Raw genomic sequence first — 15,027 nt, 5'->3', positions numbered from 1 at the left:
GAATCTGATTGTCAAACTAAAAAGGCAACCCAATAAAAAATCCTTCTGCTTTACCGTAAATCACGTAGGATAAATCACCCGATTTGGTCGTTTTGGGGTATTTCGTCGGCAGGAAAATTTTCTATTGGGCAATTTGACAATGTAGTTCCCGTATCCAAGACACGAACCAGCAACATGTTTGCCACCAAAATATCCATGAAACACCAGCGACACTATATTGATTATACTCTATGAACGGATGTTCTGCTAAGGCAGGTGGTAGTACCATATATTCATATATTCATATAACTCGTGCTTACATACTTACATTATCCAACTAGCTCCCCCCATCTCTACTAACAACAATTCATTTCCCGAAATGCTTGTGAAGATGCAGAGGATTCCCTGGTCTTTAGTAGCAACAAGTATTGGACTAACGTTCCTTCTCATCCCACCAGGATCGGACGTGGCCGGCGTCGGTATTGATCAGCATGCAGGGACCTGATGAGGTTGCACAATGAGGAATAGTGTTCTGTCCCAAGTTTGCTGGAGTAGCAGCACACGGGCGGTATCCTATCTGAAACGTCTTTGAAACGAACTACGAACCGAAAACTTTTCGTTCAATTTACCCTATTGAACCAAATTCAAGAATAATCACCTTACTGCGATGCGTGCATAAGCCCACACTACACGCACCACAAGCAATACGCGTAAGTTGTTCAATGCTAAAGATGAACGAGTTAATGCGAAAATTTTGCGAATAATGCATTACAACTGCGCTCTATTTTCAAGTCCCCTTCGTACCAACACATTGTTCCTGGTGCTAATATCTAAAGTAACGTTCAAACGTCGTGTTGAACGTTTTGCTCATTAGCTTCGTAACTAAATAAAATGGGATCAAAGCGCAGGCCATAGGGATATGTATAGTAGTAAGTTGTTCAATACTGAAGATGAACGAGTTAATGAGGCAATAATGCGTCCGCGCTTTCGAGTTAAAGCTGTTTCACTTTCTCTTTTTATCTCCTACGTATCAACACATTGTTTCTGGTGTTAATTCAGTATCACGAATCAACACTAGGAATAATGTGTTGGTATGCTCACTGACGAACTGACATGACACTTAGAAGAAAATCTTTTAAAAACCATCGTCCTGTACATTTTGCTTGCACACTAGCACCCTCTGTTATGTACGTTGCCGAATAGCTTGCATTTGCAGGGTTTTATGCTGTAGGGTTTTGTACATTTGAATGGTTTTATACTGAAAACTCAAAGTATTTTATATAGGTATCAGAAAACATATCCTAGCTTCGGCTGGACATATACTAAAATTGGAACGATACAGAGAAGATTAGCATAGCTCCTGCGCAAGGATATCAGAAAACATCGTCGTTAGCGTCAACACTAAGACTGTCCTAGAAAATTAACAAATTTATGATCGAAATTCTTTGCAATGATCAAATTACTCACCATAATTAGAAAGAATAATTAGTGTTAGTTATTGTAGGGTACGAGCCAAGCTAAATGAATCAGTGAGAAAACATATCTCATAGAACTAAGTCTTTTACTGTACTGAAGTAAAAGACTTGGTTCTATTCGATATGTTTTCTCGCTAATTCATTTAGCTTGGCTCGTGCCCTACAGTCATGTTTTAGACAAAAAGTGTGCTTGCATGCAGTGCTTTCCTTAGAAAAATGCGTCGCAGTATTGAGCAGATTTAGGCACAGATTTTTTATTCATGTTCCAAATTATGCGCAGTAATGTATCCTGCGAAGAAAACGCGAAAGAATACGCAACCTCACCCAGATGGCTGAGGCATAGAGGCATGAAAATTCAAGTAGAACCTTTAACTTGTATTGATTGGCATCCTGGGGAGCGTCTCGGGTCCAAACCTACGAACGCCAATTCATGGAATCATGTCTTCTGATTTTTTTGAATGTGCAACCTCATGGAGCTGTCAGGGAGTGGGGAAGTGGTTTCTATATGAAATTTTTAATATTAGTCTAAAGTGTGATGTTCAGTATGCAGAAAACCCGAATCAATTCGTCCTTCACGTTATCGAGAAGAAAATATTTAAAATATGCCAATCAATACGATAACAATATTTCTGTGCTACCTGGAACAGCACGAGAAGGCCGGTTCATGGATTTAATTATGGTAATGGCTAATGCCGGATTTTTGGTGTGCTTTCAGCGTATAAAGACAAAGAACATGACATAAGTATTTATTGTTACTTTTTGGGTGCGCAGAATTAGGAACATGGGCAAGAAAGTGCGCAGAATTAGGCACCGGAAATAAGTTTACAAAACGAAAAATATACTCAATTGTTGGTCGACTTTTAATACCCATGTTTTTTACCATATACTACAGACCGTAGCACTACACGTTGCTGCTATCAACGCTGTTAACACAAATCTAGAATAGCGGAAGAATCATAAAACGTTCACGGTAATTCTATCTAGAACACTCCGGAATAATTTTGGATACTAAATTGAAACTCAGAGTGGATGTTTTCAGGGTGTCACGTTACAGGATTATTGTGGGTATAGCACTATGTCTATGTCTTCTGTATGGACATTTTCGCCGCAACCAGTATTTTGGTGTGTGAAGGTCTGTTCTCTTTGTATGACAATTCAGTTAGATTTCCAAACCTTTCAATGTCAGGAGATATTTTATGTATTTCTATTCTGTTTCGAGTAGCTCAATAGGGAATAGGGCATTTGCAATTGCTGTTCAAATGATTAAATTTTTATTACCACGAGACTTAGAGTGCTATATTTAAATATTGTTTTTTTTTGTATTGCCTGTTTTTATGTTTAAGCCGCAGTTGTCTTATCTCTTGTCGTTTGTTTTAATTTAATACAAAACAATCTTTGTATTAACAAACTAGAGGTAGTCACGTAAATACGTGAATTCTAGCAGTTACAGAAGACCAGCTTTCAGAATTCTATAAACTTTTTTCAGACTTCGCATTTTAATCATTTAACTATAAAATTCGAATTGATACTAACATACATATATTCTAAAAATTTTAACGCGGACTATTGGGTAAACTAAGCTATAATCGATGAAAAAATTTATCTTGATTTTGGCAGTACAGAAAAACTATTCACACAAGAGAAAATTGAAAAATAAATACGGCATATCCAAACAATGTTTTGCCTACGTTTTATACGTTGGGTTGGGATGCGTGATTAATCATGTGGTTTGGCGAAACTGCTGTCTGGTTTCAATTATTTCTATTTTTGCAGATTCATTAGTGTCATTCGAAACGCGTGCATCGAGGCCTGAAAACGGTCGGTTTTCTTAGCACTCGTATGTCACTAGCAAAGCTGCATTGATTAGTAATTGAATGGCGGTTTAATTATAGATTTCAATTGATAGTTTCAATATTGTACAAATTCGTTTATTGCATGTGATGTAGATAGGATTTTCAGCTGCGTATTCTTTTCTTCTTGTCATGCGAAATGATAAGTTGAATAATCAATTTTATAGTGCTGAAATGATATTATTGAAATAAATTTGTCCTCAATGCGCCGCATGTTTACGGTTGAAAAACTTCTCGATTTAAATTTGCTGCAGCTTTTTGGTTTTTGGATATTCAAGAAAACGTAGGTATTAAAGCATTAATCATTCTCAAAACAGCTTAATACAATTGAGTTGCATTAAGTTCAGTTGTGTTGCTGTCAAGTTGCAATCGAACCATTTATAGACCTCTTTGAATTGCGTAGATATTAAACGGGTCGTATAGTCGTATAGGGGATAGGGTTGTATAGTTTGAAAATTTCATTCCGTCCTCCTAGGTGTAGGAAATCCCCAGTTGTAAAGTGTCGTTTGGGAGCATACAGGTTCAGTTGGCTCACGATACCGCGCCGCTAAAAATATTCTTGCTGCGAATGTAGCTTGATCATTCGCATATCTCCTTCCAAAAGTCTCCAAATTAAACAGGCGGCAGCCTTCTTCATACGGCGTTAAGTTTCTGGGATCACGCCACGGAAGACTACGTAGAGCATAGCATAAGTATTTTCTAGGTACTATTTCGATTGTTGCGGTCCAACTTGCGGTGTTGGAGATGGCAAAACTCTTCGATATACTGAGGCGTTGCAGTTCAATACAGTCGAACTTCGTTTTTGTTATACTAAAGATTTGGCATCGGAGAAAAGAGCAGTGCTCCAAGGTTGATACCCTGTTGTACGCAAGAGATGTTGCTGAGTGCGTCGGAAAAGTCGATCTTCAAATTCAGTCTACGGTGTGGTACGTTCGAGTGTAGATGCTTATAGAATGGAGAGGAAACTTTCCGTTTCTCAAGTCTTGCAAGGAATCGTGTTTAACTTGATCAAAGACCGCTTTCAGATCTGTGTACAATGTATCAGTTTGAAATCCTTTATTCATGTCACGTAGGTAGGACGAGACGTGATGAGCGAGATTCGTAGCGATTGTTTGTTTTGAGAAAATCCTGGGCTAGTCGGAAGAGATGTAGTGATGATAGCTAGCGAGCAAAAAGTCACTTTTGATTATCCGAGCGCTTTAGAGTAATCCCTTGATAGTTTTCATCATGCGCTTATCACTTCTTGTGTATAAGAAACACAGGTAAATCTTTCAATACGGTAGGAAACTGCTTAATTGAAGTATCAAACAAAGTCGAAAGAGGTCTAGCGAGAACAGAGCACTTTGTTGCAAGATAGAATACCGTCAAGTCCGTTAAGTTATTAACGAACATTTTAATTTTCCGATGGCAGTTTGGACAATCTCAACACTTGCACACGAAAAACCTGTGAAGGTTTCCTTGTGTACGTAGAGTACATAGCATAGCGTCTACACCATTGCGGTCGATAATATTTTTGAACACGATAGTGACCGGCAGGGCCGGTGCTTCCCTTAAGCAAAACAAGCTTGGAGTTACTTGGAGCGCCACTTTGAGGGGGTGCCATTTCGGTTACTTGAAAAAGACTGGTATATTAGATAAATAAGTTATCAATAAAATAACGGTTGTCAATAAATAACGACGTACATAATTTTAGATTTTTTGGTACAGGTTCATCCTCCTCATCTAGCAACATAAAGCCGGACTCGCTTACTTACTAAGTTGGCCTGGCGTCCTAAGATAATGCCTGATAAACAAAATTTCTCCAATTTACTCGGTTTTGTGTTACTGCTCTCCAATTCCTTGGGCACCGCGTACTTTCCGTAAAATCTCGCTTCACCTGGTCTAACCATCTTGCTCGCTGCCCTCCTAGTCGTCTTGTTCCTACAGGATATGAAGCGAACACCATATTTGCAGGGTAGTTGTCCGGCATTCTTGCAACATGCCCTGCCCATTGTATCCATCCAGCTTTAGTCACCTTTTGAATACTGGGTTCACCATAGTTCATAGTTCATCCTCCACCTCCATACTTCGTTCTCCTGAATACACCGCCGCAGATCGTTCTTAGCACTCGTTTCTCGAAAACTCCGAGCACTCGCAGGTCCTCCTGAAGCATTAGCCACGTTTCACGCCCGTGGAGAACAACCGGTCGTATAAGCGTCTTGTATTAGGATGCACTTTGTACGGGGGCTTAGCCTGTTCGTCCGCAATTGATTGTGAAGCCCATAGTAAAGACGACTTCCGCTGATAATACGCCGTCGAATCTAATGGCTGGTGTCATTGTCTGCCATTAACAGTAACCCGAGGTAGACAAATTCATCGACTACCTCTAACTCATCTTCGTCGATCTTTACATTACTGCCCAAACAGCGTCGATCGGCCTTGATTCTACCGGCCAGCAACGTATTTTAGCCCAATCTTTTCTGCTTAGTGCTTTAGTCTGGTGTATTGTTCAACCACCGCCACAAGTGTTCTGCCGATAGTATCGATGTCTTCAGCTAAGCAGACGAATTGACTGCATTTGTTGAAGATTGTGCCCCACGTATTGATATCCACTTGGTTCATACTACCTTGTAGCGCTAAGTTTAACAGCAGCCATGAGAGACCATCATTTTGGTGAAGCTCTCTGTGTGATTCGAATGCACTCGACAATCTACCTGAAATCCGAACACTGCACTGGGTGCCGTCCATCGTAGATTCATTCAGTTTGATGAGCTTTCTGCGGCTGGAAGCTGCACTCGTCGATGACTTTCCATAGCTCTTTTCGATCGATGGTATCATATGCGGCTTTGAATTTAACCAGCTAAGGATGCGTGGAAACTCTGTATTTGTGGCCCTTTTGGAGGAAGTGGAGGAGGTCGCTCGTGCCGTATCAAGAAGTTCTCTCCACTATACTCGTTCCTGGGCTATTAATCGTTAATTCGTTGAGTGTCTCGACACATCCGTATAAATCTTAGTTACTTTTTACGACTAAATTTTGGGGGCGCCATGTTAAGGGTTTGCGTATACGAACAAAGGGGCTAGCGCCGCCCCTGGTGACCGGCAAACTAAATGTGATCAGCTTCGAGCGTTCGAACAAAGTTTTATTGCGGAATCGTTAGCAGGTATCAGATCTAGCAAGGGATTATTGGAGTATAACACCAGCTCAACCCATTAACACCACACTTTTCCCACCAGGGCACAATAGTCGGAAAATTGCCATTTTTGGCCAAAATTATTTTTTAGTTTAAAATTGATTCTAGGTTATATTTGTTACAATGATGATTTAAACTTATAAGAACTCATATTTAGGGTAATTTGGGGAAAAATGATCAAATGTGTCCGATATAAATATTTGCTTGACAAAAAAAAAATTTTCTTTCTCGCAGGGACTCTCCCATTTTCTCATTGAAACTCTCTTTAGGTACTAAATACATTTAGTAACAAAGATAATCAAATTTGTTGAAAGAGTACTTTTAAAAACTTGCTAAAAATATGACAATTTTAAAATTATTTTTTTTCGGAAAACCTCAAATTATAGCAAACTTTAAATTCATGTTTTGATACAACATACTTCGAGCTTTCAGACGCACTGTAAGAAACTGCGGCGACAAGAGTTGTTTTTTTTTATTAAAGTTTATGAGAATTTCATTTTTATAGTAAGTAGCCTATCGCGCACCTGATTGAGCTTAAACTTGTTTTCACTTCATTTTTTAATAGGCTAAGGTATCAGTTTTAAAATGATATATAACAATAATATTTACATCCGCGATAAGTATTTAATTTTTTGATTTTTTTAAAATGATCTATTTTTCAAACTTTTGAAATGGGCAACTTTGACGGCTTATTTCTACATGATTTTTTTCTATCAAAATTTTATTCGCGAATCATAAAAATATAGACAATTTACTGCAAAACCGCGTTTAGGCATGTGCTAAACTGTGAAATTTTACATTCCGCAATTTTGGCCGCTACTTTATATGGAGTCTTTCTTATGTGCAGGGATCGATAGAAAGTTGAAATTTTCAGGAAAATTCTCTTTTAGGTCAACTAAGAAAAAACCGCTGACATGTATTTTTAATTTTGACCCTGTGTCCCGCAACGCTACGTTGCGAAAACGTAACGCTGGGCGTTAAGGGTATACCATTTTTGCATACCTTCATTATTATGCATATAAATACTTCATACTTTTTTACCGTTGAAACAAACTTGGGATTTTGAGTATTAATAAAGATTAAATGAACGAGTAAGAGTATTACATGTTATGTTTTATGATAGATATCGAAACATTTGGGTTGCGTTTTCGCAACGCAAAGCTTAAAATCTATCTGGAAGTTACAAAAATAATCAAAATTATGAAACAGCAACCAGCCAGCAACTGATTCTTACTAACACTGATTAATAGGTCAGGCGTTAATAGAGGTAAAATCGAGTTTTATGAGCATTTTACCTTAACTGTCTAAAAAATATCAAAACTTGTTGATTGGTCACAGCTGTAATTATGTTACATGTAACATCTGATCTTTGAGCAAAAACAGGTCGATTAGATTTTTTTCCAATCTTTCTTTGTTTCTCAGGGTCCAAATTGATATCTTAAACCAGGCCTTCTCTAGAATCGAATAAAAGTGCGTTGCGTTTTCGCAACACTGGGAAGAAATGGGTTAATCTAAGGCACGCCGTAAAAACAGAAACCATCTAAAACCGAGTGGAATTTTGGTCAAGTATCGACGAGCGCGCAATGAGTTGACCACGATCCTGAGGAGGAAAAGCGACAGAAAGAGGGCAGAGATCGTGAAGAGCTGGAACAACTATTCCCGGCTAATGACACGCGCAAGTTTTACGAGAAGGTGAGCTACACTCGTAAAAGCTACACACCTAAACCTGACATGTGTAAGGACAAGAGAGGGGATCTTATCACAAACGAACGCGAGGTTGGTCGATATGTTGAACCAGTTCTTCGATGAGCATCTCAACGGTGATATAACAGAAGGAAACGCAACGGAAGTTAACCTAGGAGTGTCTACAAACGATAATAGCGTGCAGATAATACACCGAGGAGTACGTAAATACAGAAAAAAGATAGAGCAATCCCTAATGCAACAATGCTGTAGTTTATAATAAATTCTATAAGTGCCCCAAAAACAGCTTTTCAAATTTATGCAGATAATGCACGAGTACGTTTTTCCGGCAAACTGACGCGGCTGATCAAAGTTATCCTGGAGCGAGTGATGTGCTACGTGCGCGTTTCGGGGGCACTTTCGAGTCTTTTCGAATCGTACAGATAGTTGTGGCAAGGAGATGGGCTGTCCTCTGTGTGTCGAAACGAGAGTAACGATCTTTAGCAAGAGTAGCAAACTTCTAGCCTTCGCAGACGACCTCGGCATCATTACTAGAAACCTTGGGACGGCGGAGGCAATCTACGTGAGACTAAATGCAATGTTTGCCTCCCACGAACAGTGACTATTGACAGCGATGAGCTATAAGGCAGCGATAAGCGATAAGTGGTTGATGAGTATGTTTGGGATCTCTGGCCACCGCCGACAATAATATGAGTAAGGAGATTTTAGTCGAGCTTACTTTTCCTTACGCAAGCCGCTTCGATCAAGAAGCATGCGCCACCGTACAAAGCTGACGATGTATAAAACGCTAATCTAACCGGTAGTCATTTGCGGACTTTAGATAGTAACTTTGCTTACAGAAGACATACGTGCACTTGCCGTATTTTAACGAAAGGTGTTCGGCGGAATACAAACGGATAGCGGAGAGTGGCGTAGGCATATGAATCACGAGTTATAGGCACTACTTGAAGGGAATCCCATTGTACACATGACGATAGTTGGGAGATTATGGTGGGCCGGCCACGTCGCAAGGATGCCGGACGACTGTGCAGTGAAATCCGTTTAAGAATCCCACCGGCACCAGGAACAGAGAAGCCAAACGTGCTGTAAGACTCGACCAGTTTGAAGCCGACTTGCATATGTCGAGATGTGTAACGAATTGGCGACGAGTAGCCCAGGGCCGAGTAGCGAAGGGTGAGAGCTTCGGTGATTGATGCTGGAGAAACTGTTTACAGGAACATTCCAAACTAGAACGATCTGGTTGTAAGCACATAACAGCAGCGCCTAGTCATTCGACGCTTGATTACTGTTCGATTTGTTCTCGAATAATCATGTTTGAACAAGAATTTTGCTTGCCCGACCCACACCTACGCAGCACACTCGTCTCTGATTGGCGGACCAACCACCGATCAGCGGAAATTTTGCACAAAGCAGACATGAAAATCGTCTAGGAGTCTAGGAGAATTGGGCTAAAAATAAATGCGTCGAAGACCAAATACATGAAAGGAAGAGGCTCAAAGGAAACAAACGCGCGCCTCCCACGGACGGTAACCGTTGATGGTGACGAACTAGAAGTGGTAGAGGAGTTCGTGTATTTGGGATCGCTGGCGACCGCGGACAACAACACTAGTAAGGAGATCCAGCGGCGCATCCAAGCGGGAAATCGGGCCTACTTTGCCCTTCGTGAAACGCTACGATCAGGAGGCATACGCCGCCGCACGAAGCTAACAATGTACAAAACCATTATTAGACCGGTAGTTCTTTATGGACTTGAAGCCGTGACGCTGCTTAGGATATTCGCGCCCTTGCCGTGTTTGTGCGGAAAGTGCTGCGGACGATATTTGGCGGAGTACAAACTGAAAGTGGAGAGTGGTGGAGGCGTATGAATCACGAGCTATAGGCACTGCTTGGGGAGACTCCCATCGTACATCTAGTGAAAGTTAGCAGGCTACGGTGGGCCGGACACGTCGTAAGGATGCCGGACGACAGTGCGACGAAAATTGTCCTCTTCAACAACCCCACCGGCACCAGGAACAGGGGGGCCAACGTGCACGATGGCCCGACCAGGTCGAAAGCGATTTGCGACTTCTGAGACGACTAGGAAATTGGCGACGAGTGGCCCAAGACCGAGTTGAATGGAGACGAGTGCTTGAAACAGCACGAGCCATCCCGGCTCTATGCTGCTGCTGAAGAAGAAGAAGACATGAAAATCGAATAAATAGGAGCTCGTTGCGGGCACCTAGTCATAAGTTTTTCATCTTTTGTACTGAACACATCAAGAAGAATAAAGTGGAAGTAAAATCGAATATTTTTTCTCCTCTGGCTGAAGCTGAAATAAATAGTCCTTTTAAGACAGTGATGGTCAAACAGCGGCCCGCGGGCCGCATGTGGCCCTTCGAGATGATTCGTGCGGCCCGCGGACTGATTTGAAAGATGGTGGACTTATGAGAAAATTTTATGATGACATAGGAGTCCCTCAGTTTAGTCGTAATGCCTCGTGCATGTTGTGAATCTGAATGCTTTCCGGTTTAAATCTTGTGGTGATTCCTAGAAAATGGTTTTTGTTGTCGCATATTTTACATTTTGTTATGCACAGGCAGAGGTGGGCACATTTCCGCTAATCCGCTAACAGCTAATTAGCTCAGCTAACATTTTGGTTAGCGGTTAGCGGTTTCGCTAATTTTTAAAACCGTTAGCGTTAGCGTTAGCTTCCGCTAAATTTATGTACCGCTAAATAAACCGCTAACTTTTTTTAGCAGGAGGAAAATTGCTGAGGAATATGAAAATTTTCTTTTAATTCTGCTATTGAACTATTATCTATCAATATTATCGCACAGATTTGAGTCGAATCTCAAGACTTCGTAAAGTTTTGTACGCCTGGAAAACAGTTTTTCACAAAATTTGCTATGGCTGCGGAGCTCCAAAGCAAACTTTGAAAAACTCTATCTTATGGAAAATTTCTAAAATGTTTTTTATTGTTTCTTGTTCCTGTACTTGTGTCATTCATTTACAAATGTGGCCATTGACTCATTGGCAAATTTCATCATTGACAATCCGGATAAAATATTATTTGGAAAAATCTTTTACAAAATGTTCCACAGTGATAGAAAACTGCAAAGAATAATCAAAAAACCATAGCCTGTCTCTTGAAAATATTTTCTATCTGTTCTATTTTCAATGTGAGAATGTTCTTCAAAACATTTTTTATGAGCGCCTGTGATTTTTTTCATGATTTTTCCAGATATATACTTTATCTTAGACTTTCGCAACGAACATTTCCGTTTTTGCCAAAATTGGCGCTTATCACAGTATTGCCAAATTTGCGCTACCACACAATTTAGCGGTTAGCGGTTAGCTTTAGCTTCCGCTAAATTTTTGGTTACTTTAGCGGTTAGCGGTTATCGAAGCTAACGTTTTGAATTAGCGGACTAGCTGTTAGCGAAGCTAAAATTTCGGTTAGCGGTGCCCACCTCTGTGCACAGGAATGACCAGAGATTGTTGCGGCCCGCGTCAATTATAGGCGATCTGATTTGGCCCGCACCATGCCTATGCCTGGGTACCACTGTTTTAAGGACTTGAAGAGTAAAAATCCTTTCGGCGAGTAGAAGCAAACATTGTTGGTGGATTATCGATATTTTCGTTGTTATTGCTAACGTTGTCCTTACTGCTGGATGTGTATAACTATTTAATGCCGATACTCAGAAAACGATCGGCTTTTAATATTTTTATCATATTCAAATGTTTCATAAATCGGGGATGTGTCGATGAAGCATATTCAGGTTATTAGAGATTGCGATCAATACATCTCTGCCACGGAATGTTCTGCTGTTCATCTGGTTATGATTATATCTAAAGAAGGAAAATGCGCTCCCGAACTAGCTGCTGCTAATGATACTCCTTGTCAAGCAAGGTTTCCGTTAAAACGCGTTCAAACGTTATTAAAGTTCGACTCTGCTACAGCAATAAAAAAGCAATTGATTTTGGTTCGTAGTCCACGCGCGTTCTGGTAGTAAATCAGCAGCTGATTAAAGGAGTTCAGTTACGGATCAGGCACATGACTGAAAATGGGGTCCGCGTCAGCGGAAGACTTATAATTGGTGCTACTGCAGTTGCCTGGTTTGAAATTTTTTGTGTCCCGTTTCATCACCCACACATTATTAGGTTATATTTATGATAGCGATTTTGTTGAGACATATTTACGACGATTTTCGTAGCTCGAGTTGATGCTGGCAGGGCACACTGTTATTTGTTAAGGTTTACGTGCTTATATAAGAACAGAAAACGGGCCTCTTGAATAGTAGGAACGAGTCGAAGATTATTTGTTTTCGGAAATAAATAAGTAGTCGCCTCTATTCTGCTAGGCGATCGAATCTGTTCCGAGGAGTGCGGTGTAAATACAGAAAAAAGATAGAGCAATACCTAATGCAATAATGTTGTAGATAATAATAAGTTCTATAAGTGCCCCATAAACAGCTAATCAAATTTATTTTGACTGCGGTGGTACTGCCAAATAAGTTACTGTAGGTTTATTTTCAATAATTAAAAATACAAATCGATTCAAAATTAATTATATATATTTACGATAAGTATTTTATGTACTGGGAAATAATCGTTATATTTGGCTTTGTTTTTTAATATAACCTAAAATTTTGCTACAACTAATTTATGCTAGAACAAAACTATCGCGACGTGCCTTTGTGAGCAATAGTTTCTGCATCATTATGAACGATGACAGTTGTGATGTGAATTTTGCATATTCACCTCAGCCTACTAACTTTATACACAACGTTACAGGGCTCGTCGCTCATTTATTTGGCACAGGAAGCTTACACTTTATTTTTGTACACGAAGCTTAGCTTAGAGTATTCCTACTGTCAATGTTTACAATCAGCGCTGGAATCTGCCCCCCTAATCTGTTGTTTTATACGCAGTATCTACACAACAAAATCAGTTCAGTACACCAAAATGTTCAGCATAACGTATGCTACGCGTGGAGCAAATATGGATCCTTACATGCTACAGCATTTGATATTCTGCTCGCGAAATGATACTAGAAGGAAAGTGACTATTTCTGAAGCTAAGATTTGGTTAACATTACAGCTCTTATTTCGATAAACATTCGTATAGACACTATATGTTAATGTTTACAGGCAGATCTAGGAAGCAGCCATTTCTCGACGAAGCGCTCGTCTTGCGTAGGCAAGCAAACTATATTCTCGCAGCTTGTAGACACATTGCAAGTGATTGCTGTGAAGCCTTGCCGGAAGGATGGAAATCTTCACACAGCATAACATTTCAGCAGTGCCATGTTGCTTGATTCTTTTTTTTGCTTCGGCGAGAGTCTTAGTACCTAAGTAAATGCACTTCGGTGCATCTGTTCCTTACAGCTGCTTTGCGCGCCATCAACGTAATGCTACTATTTACATTGGACTAAATTGAATCATGCCTGATGCATCAGAATTAACTTTTCTAATAACATTAAATAAACTCGACAAACACTAACAGGTTTCAAGCGATTTCACCAAATAGTGGTACTATGCGCGAAACGAACGAATTCGGAATGTTATTTGGCAAGACATGTGGATTTTGTCGTTCAATTTATATGGAATGGAATCGCATTACATTTTCAATTTTAATATTTTTACAAATTGATAAGCACTCTTTGGCACCTCACTGGAACTTATCTAAAAATAGTTTGCGTATTCTCATTTAAGCTACTTTTCCGTTAGGCTCTTTGTGTACTATTAAATTTGTCTAAAGACCTGTCTAAAGACAGGCCTTGCAAATTTTTTGGTGATCAACGTTTTTCTGCTTCCTGACGATTGTTATATTTATTTTCCCTGCCTTTCTTCTAAGAAATAGACAGATTTCGATATTCGGCAACCATCGGGTTTGTACATCGATATTAGAGACATTACAAAATGCCCTCAATGTGACAATTCCATCAATAAGGGTATCACAGTTCTTCGAAACTCATTGATTTCTTGCTAGTCTATTTCAGATACCGCGACAGCGTCATAAAATCTTGACTTATAATCCTGGATGACAAATGTAACAACAATAAACTTTGAGTGATAATTTTCCTAATCACAGCGAATAGAGTGATCAAACGCGACAATAGATTTTTATCCTCCCTAACCCCAGTTTCTATACTGATAGGGAAAATTCATTTATAGGTACTCGAACATTTGCGAAAAACTTTTTGTAGCTAATCAGCATTTAGTTTTTTAATGCCAGTTTTACATACAGGATTGGGAAAGATTCTTAAAAATATATTCCCAGAAGGTTCCGATGAGCAAAAAATTTAACAGCTGATCAACTTAAGGAAAGATTCACGGGATATCTTTTCTCTTCTCTGATATAGCTGACTATTTTTTCTGATATACAACTCCCTTCAAACATTTTCACGACACTAAAAATGATTTCATTCGAAATCTAAATTACTCATGGTCCGTCTGTTAAGATTTGCTTGATTGGTTGGAGAGCACTGAATTGTGTTAGATTCAACAGCTAAGTGTTTTGTGTCAGTGTGTAAGTAAAAAAGCTCTACTGGTGTGGAAACTTTTTCCACAATCGAGTAAATATCTCCAGGCATGGATGTTTACCTTTTCCTTACCCAGTATAATTCATTTTCTCCCTCAGAAAGGGACGGTTACGGGCGAAAAGCAACCTCTACCATTTTCACGTACCGTGATAAATCCTCTGCTATTGTCGAAAGCGTGAGACGGATTTGTTGATGACTTTGTTCGAGTGTGTAAATTAACGTTTCACTGTGGTTTTTGGGACCGGGACAAGCTTTGCAGGACACGAAAAAGAGATTGTTGTTTTATTTTTAGACTTTGTGTTGAATTATACTGTTCAGTATTTTTT

General features: G+C 39.7%; 1 non-coding gene across 1 annotated transcript; it reads left to right on the top strand.

Moving 5' to 3' along the window:
• Nucleotides 1-1,279: 1,279 nt before the first annotated feature.
• LOC128744850 (U6 spliceosomal RNA) lies at nucleotides 1,280-1,384 on the top strand. Its single transcript, XR_008412472.1, has one exon. It is a non-coding gene; the product is annotated as a U6 spliceosomal RNA (small nuclear RNA).
• Nucleotides 1,385-15,027: the final 13,643 nt, after the last annotated feature.

Source organism: Sabethes cyaneus, chromosome 3 (genome assembly GCF_943734655.1).
Source record: "Sabethes cyaneus chromosome 3, idSabCyanKW18_F2, whole genome shotgun sequence".
NCBI classification, from domain to species: domain Eukaryota; kingdom Metazoa; phylum Arthropoda; class Insecta; order Diptera; family Culicidae; genus Sabethes; species Sabethes cyaneus.
This window is presented reverse-complemented; position numbering and strand designations above follow the sequence as displayed.